The 8,985-nt window shown below is 42.7% G+C and overlaps 1 non-coding gene across 1 annotated transcript; it reads right to left on the reverse strand.

The window, feature by feature from the left end:
- Positions 1 to 808: 808 nt before the first annotated feature.
- On the reverse strand, positions 809 to 927 carry LOC112587497. Its single transcript, XR_003112017.2, has one exon. It is a non-coding gene; the product is annotated as a 5S ribosomal RNA (ribosomal RNA).
- Positions 928 to 8,985: the final 8,058 nt, after the last annotated feature.

Genomic DNA, 8,985 nt, shown 5'->3' on the forward strand with positions numbered 1-8,985 from the left:
GGGACCAAGCAATGAAGGGATTTGGTCGTATGTTAAATATGACGGGAAAATACAAGAGCAGTTTTTCGCAGGGAGGTGATAGAATTGGATCTGCATTTTAAACAGGTCCTCTTGCTCAACATCACTAATTATGGGAGAAACCAACTCAAAACTACAAGGAGGTACCACTTCACATTAGTTCAGAATGGTCCTCATTAAAAAGTCTGTAAATAACAAATGCTGGAGAGGATGTGGAGAACAGGGAAGTCTCCTCTACTGTTAGTAGGTATGTGAGTTGGTTACAGCGACTATGGAAAAGAGTATGGAGGTTCCTCAAAAAACTAAAAATAGAACTGCCATATTATTCAGCAGTCCCACTCCCAGGCATATGTCCACCAAAACTATAATTCAACAAGATACATGCACCATCTGTGCACAAGTATCTGTGTGTGTGTGCGGGCGCGCGCGAGCACGCGCGATCGCCTGTGAGGCTGGGACTGGGGCTGGGGCTGGTGCAGCCCCGGGGATTGCCTGCGGTATGCCAAGGGAGCCCCAGACGGAGACCCGCAGGTCGTCTGGTTTCCTAGAAACAGAATGTGGAGGGGCTCGCGGGCCGCGCTGAGGCAACCCAGGTCTGCAGCGGGAGTCGGGCCCCGGCCACCCATCCTGGGAGGGACTGGGGCTGCGGGCGCCCAAGATTTGGGACGCCAGTGCCTTTGAGTGATGCCGGCTCTGAGCGCGGTGGCGTGCGAGGGGAGCCAGGGGCAGGTGGGGCTTGCAGAGACAGCCATGCCGGGGGTACGGGGGCTAAAGAACAGGGGAGGCCAAAAGCCTACAGCACCCGGTATTCCCAGGAGGTCTCCCATCCAAGTACTAACTAGACCCGACCCTGCTTAGCTTCCGAGATCAGACGAGATCGGGCGCGTTCACGGTGGTATGGTCGTAGACGGAGGCGGCTGCCGCCGGGCCCCCTGAAAGCCCTGCGCTGCGCCTCCCTTTCGCTCTGTCCTCCCGGTCAGGCCAGACGGCCGCACCTTCCACGGGGCGCGCGCTGTACTCGAGCCGCACGACCGGCGACCGGACTCCTGCCTGCAGATGCCGCCACGCCCCCAAACACCGCCACCCACCACGGCCAGCAACCGCCTGGCTGGGCCCGGGGGCCCGGAGGGTTTCCGGGACCACTAGCGGCCTGCCGTGCGTGCCTGCGGGTCCTGGGGGTTGGGGTGAAGGTCGCGGAGGTCTCGCCCCCTTCCCACCCTGGATGTCTCCAGGCCCGGCCCCGCTCGGTGGGCCTCCCCCCATCCAGTTCGCTGCTCAGTGCCACGCGGCTCCGGAGGTGTCTGGCTTCGGGGCCCGCCGGGGCCCCCCGCGGCCCGCCCCCCCGCTGCCCTTGGGCCACTGAGCCTCCTGCGGGCCTAGGCGTAGCCCAGGGGTGGCCTGAGCGCCCATCCTGCCGGGCACCTGCACAGTGCCCAAACCCACCGGTAGCCACCAGCGCGGTCGACCTGAGCGCCTCAGCCCCGCCCCTTCGCCCTGTGGACCCCTCCCCTACCCCGGCTCTTCCCTCCGATGTCACTGGCCAAGCACAGATTTAATTCACATGTTTGTTTATGTGATCTCTGTGTTTGGTTCGGGTATCACTTTGTTTAGCTGGTTTTCACTAACTGGAAAGCTTTCAGTTTCCTATAACTGCAACTTGCTTGTTTGCTTAAGGTTTTTCAGAACTCATTCGGCAAAACATTTTGGCTGTGGTCTTTTCTTTTTTTCTCTGTAAATAATGGTTTTAGCTTTTTCAAAAATTGTATTTTAAAAGTAACTCATTGGTGCGTTTTTATTATAGAAAATTCAAAAAATGTAGAACTATGTTTCCATCAGGCACTCCCAGAATTCTTTTTTTTTCCTGGGAGGAAACCACTGTCAATGATTTGCTGACAGAGAATGGAGAGTTATTATTTAGTGTGCTCAGACTTTCAGTTTTGCAAAATGAGAAAAGTTCTGGAGATAGATTGTCATAATATGTCTTACCCCATCCCCTGGCAGAAGCCATCCTACTTTCTGTCTCTATGAACTTAACATACCTCATATAAATGGAATTGTTGCAGGAAAAGGGACCCCTTCCAGGGCCCAAAACTGGGCTCTTGTCTAATGTTCGGAAATGAATTGTCCAAGGAGACACATGTGATGACAAAGCAAGAGATTTTATTGGGAAAGGGCACCCGGGTGGAGAGCAGTAGGGTAAGGGAACCCAGGAGAACTGCTCTGCTGCGTGGCTCTCGGTCTCGGGTTTTATGGTGATGGGATTAGTTTCCAGGTGGCCTTTGGCCAATCGTTCTAATTCAGTCTTGCCTGGTGGTGCACACATTGCTCAGCCAAGATGGATGCTAGCGAGAGGGATTCTGGAAAGTGGATGGATTCTGGAAAGTGTCTCCTTTAGACCTTTCCCAGACTCTTCCGGTTGGTGGTGGCTTATTAGTTCCGTATTCCTTATCAGGATCTCCTGTTATAAAACAACTCATGCAAATGGTTACTATGGTGCCTGGCCAGGGTGGGCAGTTTCAATCCTCAAGATACTTCTTGGGAATTGGGGCGGAGGTCTCTTTCTTCTGTAACTTCTTCCTGCTGTGCATGGGCATAGACCTGCCTAGCAGAGCAGAAGTCTCTCTGTACCAGATCTAAGTCAAGGTATTTTTTTGCCTGAAACCAGCATTCACTCTTGTAATAACAGCAATTTAGTTTGAAACTGTTGGCCCCTCTCAGAGATGAAATAGACAGGGGGCAAACAGGAGACCTAACAGGATGGTCATCTCTGGTCCCCGGAAACAGAAGGCAACATTTGGGGTGAGGGTTGCAGGATTTGTGACCCTTTTTGATTCGTTGGTGGTGAGGGAACAGAGCTGTGCTCCAGGAATCTTGTGTTCAGTCTGAGGTTACCATCCTCCACCTGGGTGGGGGCTCCAGTTCTGTAGAAGAACTCAAAGACATTGGTATTCATATTTCTTTGAGTAGGAACCAGGACTCTGTCTGGAGGCTGTACCAAACTTTGTTTCTCCTGTTTCTGTATCCCCTCCCTTCCTTGATTAGCAATTGTTTGAATCCACCCTTTGGAACTCAGGGAAGGTCAAGGAGGCTGAATGAAGCCTATATCCTACAAACAAGAAATGGAGAACACAGAACAGATCTCTACTCCAGAGCCCCACAGAGTTCTGTTCAGTTTTAATTTAGGGAATGAGGCAACTATGATTATGATAATTTCCTGTCAAAATGGAGCATAGGACTGCCTCAGCTTGGAGAATAGACACTGACTTGGAAGTATTCCTGAGTTCCAAGTCCTAGATCTGAGCCTTGTATGATTAAAATCTCAATCCCTTGGTCTGCCATTTTGGTGTAACAGACCCAATTAGAAGTAGTTGGAGGAGTGATAACTGGAATTTAGTAGACAAAATAAATCTCATTTCTTTTTAGAATAGGCCTGAAAAACTAGGCAACTAGCCAAGTAGCCAGTTGCCAGTTTTATAAAAAGTAAGGTTGCAGTTACTAGCTTCCAGAAGACATTGTTTTGAGAATGGTGGCATCCAAGCCTGCCAGGACTCAGAAAACTCAAGTGTTTAGCAATACAAGGTCTATAGTACACCCATAGCATCACCTAGTTATTTCCCAGGATATCTGAACCATAGCTACTCTATTTTGACTTTTAATTGTAAACTTTTCCTTAATAGCCAAAGCAGATTTTGCCGTTAATGACGTCAGTGTTTCTCTAGGTATGAGAAGATGCAAGAATTGGGGCTCATAAAATCTTCTCCTGAAAAGACCTAACTATCTGAAGGCCTGTTCTGCCAGTTTTTCCCAGAGTACAGAGTGCCTCATTCCTGATTTTCACCCTGAACTCCTTTCAGGAGCATTGAAAGTCAGCAGTTGCAGTGGTCATGATTTAATCTTTGTAGGTGTAGATGGCAAGTGTCAGTCTTCAGTTGGCAGAGCCCCTTTTTGCTCATAAACTAGACCATGATTTTGAAGGGGGTATTTCATGACCATTTTATCCCATGGTGCTGAGAATGTCCATTCTCAGGTTTGGCAAAGATTCTGTTGATAGGCCACTCAATGTGCTGTTACTGGACTAGGCCATAAAATAGTATCCAAAATTCTCTGGACCACTTGTCTTACTAGCCTCTTGGTCCAGGAAAATATTCCCTCTTGTTGCTTCTTCCCATATCTAGAGTTACACTGTTACCATTATCGATCTCATATGGGACTATATGTTATTCTATTAGAGGCCTCAGACACAAATTTGACAGTGTAAGAAACAGCAGTTTTGTAAAACAGGTGAAATACAAATAACATAGCCAGCAGTATTAGTAAAGTCCCAAGTAAGACTTAAGAACTTCCATTAGATGTAGCACAGTAGATCTCAGGTCATCTGACTTAGTCTGCTCTGTAGAATTTTTATCTTCCAGGGAAATTATATATTGGCACTGTCTATAAGGCACATAGCCCAGTTTTCTAGTGTTACTACACTGATTGTCCTTAGTATGATTTAATTGTTTCCAATACAGAGGAGACTTTAAACCTAAATTACCATAGCCTGGTATTATCTATATAAATCCATCCCATAATTGTGGGAGATTTTTCCTCCTTTGCTGAAACTTTTCTTGTTGCTCTGATTGAGCTTGAGTAATAGAAAAAAAGCTCAAATTTATGGCCAGAGTCAGAGTAGGCATTATTAACTGGCCCGGTGAGGGGATCCCACTAGTAATATCACAGTGACCTGAATATGACTATAATTTTTTTTAAAGTAAATTTTCTCAGGACCAACCAGTTAGAGTCTTGTATTAGAGAAATTTACAAAGGTAATCCAGAACTAGACACAGGTAATCGGCCACAAACCCAACAATTGAATTGATTTCTAAAACTAGCATAGAATCAGGCCATTGCTAGAAAAGCATTTGATTTATATGCAAAGGTCTAAGAAGTCAAGAAAACATAAATGATCAAACGAATCAGGTCCAGCATCTTGGGCAAGCTGTCCACCTCTGATGTCATTGTCTTCTCATCCTGGTGTAGTGTAGGTTTCTCCTGATGATAAAAAAGTCCTTCCATCCAGGTTGGAGACAGTCCCTTAAATTATGTCTTTTTCCAGTCCTGGTTGCAGGTCATGAGGCATCTCATCTTCATCCAAAGATAGATTACTGAGATAAGCTTCAGAAACAAACTTAGGATGTTCCTTAAGAATTCAATTAAATTTTACATTAATATCACATAACAGCAAATAACTATCCAAGAAATGAGTCTTACTACATGCAGACTTCCATTAAAAAACTGGGATTTAACATTTATTGAAACATCTTTTTCTCCCTAAAGTTACCCTCATTTTTATAAAATATAACCAAATTTAGACTAGCTTGTTTACAAAATAGGTCTGTTCTCATTAATTTTGGCCTGATGATTTATATAACCACACTTGATCATATTTTGCTGAAACATTTATAGAACCTCAGACTGAACTTTTAAAATAAAGCAGGGCTGGGAAACTCACACCAAAGGCTTATCACAGATTTTGCCTAACAAATCTAGGTGAATTCTTCCCTTTTTAAGGTCTCAGAAATTTCTTGAGATTTTTGTACTTGTGAGATAACCTTCCTAACTCATTTGATAAACTTACTGGAAACCTAAGAATTTCCAATTTTTGGAGGAGTCAGATAGAGAGAAAATATAATTGTTTTGTTTATAATGGTTAATTTTACCAAAGTATTATCATAATTAGTTTGAGAGGAAGGTTTTCCCTACTCCCTGAAAACCTGATTCAAACCTGTAATTTTTCGGATAGAAACTATAAAAGTTATAAGCATATTCGCTGGTTCATTCAGTCCTTTTGTTAACTTTTGTGAAGTCATCAGGTTTTCCATTAGAATACCAGGACATATCAGAATGTTAAGAACTCCATATAATTTCTAGGATATCTGTATTAGTAATTTTACCGTACATTATAACATGAGCGGATTTATTACTCATTTGATGATCTTTTTCATGTAATTTAACCAACCAAATAAACACAGTTTAATATCTCTCTTTGGGATGTTTCGGGAGCCTTCTGAAGCACCCCCAAAGTTAGCTAGAGGTCAAAGGAACTTCAAAAGAATTCGATTTACAATTTTATCAAAAAGATCAATTAAAGCGTTTAGAACATTTGGTCCGATTTAGTCAATGTTGATGGGTGCATCATTTAGCTTGTTGATGTGTCACAATGGGCGTAAATACCAAGGCTCAAGGACTAGTGAGAGTCAGCTCCGCCATCTTGGACCTAATTGGCTCTAACCAGTTTTCTTATGGCTGTGTCATTCCTAAGAAAATCCATTTATCTAACTAATTGTAATCCAATTTTAGAAAATCCTGATCATGCATAACTCTTTTTAGTATTTTTCATACCTTTTTTTTTTTTTAAAACTGAAAACACACTTCCTACTTTCCTTTAGCAACCAAGAACTAATTTTATATTAGCATTTTATAGATTGGTGAGCATAAATACCAGTGATAATTTCTAAAACCCTTTTTTCCTTAGAACATTTTAGGATGGCACCAAACATTATTCATTTATAGTCCCATATCTCTTTAGTTTCTCTGTAAAAGGAAATTAGTGTTTAGTAGTAAATGTTTCAAAATCTTATTTTATTTGGAAATGACCTAACTATTCAATAGACTTCCAACACTTAGCACACTTAGCACAACCCTTAGAAATTTAAGTTATGCCAATCTGGAGAGACTATTTTAGACAGATATTTCTAAAGAATAATTATTCTTAATAGAGTTTATATAAAAGCTCATATCTCATTTACATTTTTTTAGAAGTTTCTTCATTCGAGGTAATTTCCTTGTTGACAAACTTGTAACAGATATAATATTTAACTTATATTAAACCTACGTACAATGAAAATATTCTACTTAATGTTAATTACTCTAAGACATTTCTATATTAGATAGGTCAATAAACAAACATTAATCTCAGGTATTTAATACTGAATATTTCCCAGTTCACATGAACCTGGAATTTATTGTTTAATTTAGAATTCTTTGATTTGTAAGCACTTACCTTTTTTTAAGCCAGTTAAATAGAGTTCATTTACAAATTAACTTCAAAAATATTACCCAGAAACAAAGACATACCATGATATATTTAGACAGACTGTGCAAGACCTAGCTTCATTTTCAAAGTTTAGTCATGAATTTGATACTACAATATAAAATTTACTAATTTATAAAAAAAAAAAAAGTTGAGATAAATAAAAAATTTAAAGTCTTTGGACCTTTTACCTTAGTTTCAGGAGTTAGAGATGGTCTATATAAGTGTTCCTGAGAGCCCTGGTCTCAAGGCACAGGGAAAGAAAATCAGATCAGATCAGATCAGATCAGTCGATCAGTCGTGTCCTACTCTTTGCGACCCCATGAATTGCAGCACGCCAGGACTCCCTGTCCATCATCAACTCCCGGAGTTCACTGAGACTCACATCCAGCGAGTCAGTGATGCCCTCCAGCCATCTCATCCTCTGGCGTCCCCTTCTCCTCCTGCCCCCAATCCCTCCCAGCATCAGAGTCTTTTCCAATGAGTCAACTCTTCACATGAGGTGGCCAAAGTACTGGAGTTTCAGCTTTAGCATCATTCCTTCCAAAGAAATCCCAGGGCTAATCTCCTTCAGAATGGACTGGTTGGATCTCCTTGCAGTCCAAGGGACTCTCAAGAGTCTTCTCCAACACCACAGTTCAAAAGCATCAATTCTTCGGCGCTCAGCCTTCTTCACAGTCCAACTCTCACATCCATACATGACCACAGGAAAAACCATAGCCTTGACTAGACGAACCTTTGTTGACAAAGTAATGTCTCTGCTTTTGAATATGCTATCTAGGTTGGTCATAACTTTCCTTCCAAGGAGTAAGCGTCTTTTAATTTCATGGCTGCGGTCACCATCTGTAGTGATTTTGGAGCCCCAAAAAATAAAGACTGACACTGTTTCCACTGTTTCCCCATCTATTTCCCAAGAAATGGTGGGACCAGATGCCATGATCTTTGTTTTCTGAATGTTGAGCTTTAAGCCAACTTTTTCACTCTCCACATTCACTTTCATCAAGAGGCTTTTGAGTTCCTCTTCACTTTCTGCCATAAGGGTGGTGTCATCTGCATATCTGAGGTTATTGATATTTCTCCCAGCAATCTTGATTCCAGCTTGTGTTTCTTCCAGTCCAGCGTTTCTCATGATGTACTCTGCATATAAGTTAAATAAGCAGGGTGACAGTATACAGCCTTGACGAACTCCTTTTCCTATTTGGAACCAGTCTGTTGTTCCATGTCCACTTTTAACGGTTGCTTCCTGACCTGCATACAAGTTTCTCAAGAGGCAGATCAAGTGTTCTGGTATTCCCATCTCTTTCAGAATTTTCCACAGTTTATTGTGATCCACACAGTCAAAGGCTTTGGCATAGTCAATAAAACAGAAGTAGATGTTTTTCTGGAACTCTCTTGCTTTTTCCATGATCCAGTGGATGTTGGCAATTTGATCTCTGGTTCCTCTGCCTTTTCTAAAACCAGCTTGAACATCTGGAAGTTCACGGTTCACATATTGCTGAAGCCTGGCTTGGAAAATTTTGAGCATTACTTTACTATCGTGTGAGATGAGTGCAATTGTGTGGTAGGTTGAGCATTCTTTGGCATTGCCTTTCTTTGGAATTGGAACGAAAACTGACCTTTTCCAGTCCTGTGGCCACTGCTGAGTTTTCCAAATTTGCTGGCATATTGAGTGCAGCACTTTCACAGCATCATCTTTCAGGATTTGGAATAGCTCAACTGGAATTTCATCACCTCCACTAGCTTTGTTCGTAGGGATGCTTTCTAAGGCCCACTTGACTTCACATTCCAGGATGTCTGGCTCTAGGTGAGTGATCACACCATCGTGATTATCTGGGTCGTGAAGATCTTTTTTGTACAGGTCTTCCGTGTATTCTTGCCATCTCTTCTTAATATCT

This window comes from Bubalus bubalis, chromosome 1 (genome assembly GCF_019923935.1).
Source record: "Bubalus bubalis isolate 160015118507 breed Murrah chromosome 1, NDDB_SH_1, whole genome shotgun sequence".
Taxonomy (NCBI): domain Eukaryota; kingdom Metazoa; phylum Chordata; class Mammalia; order Artiodactyla; family Bovidae; genus Bubalus; species Bubalus bubalis.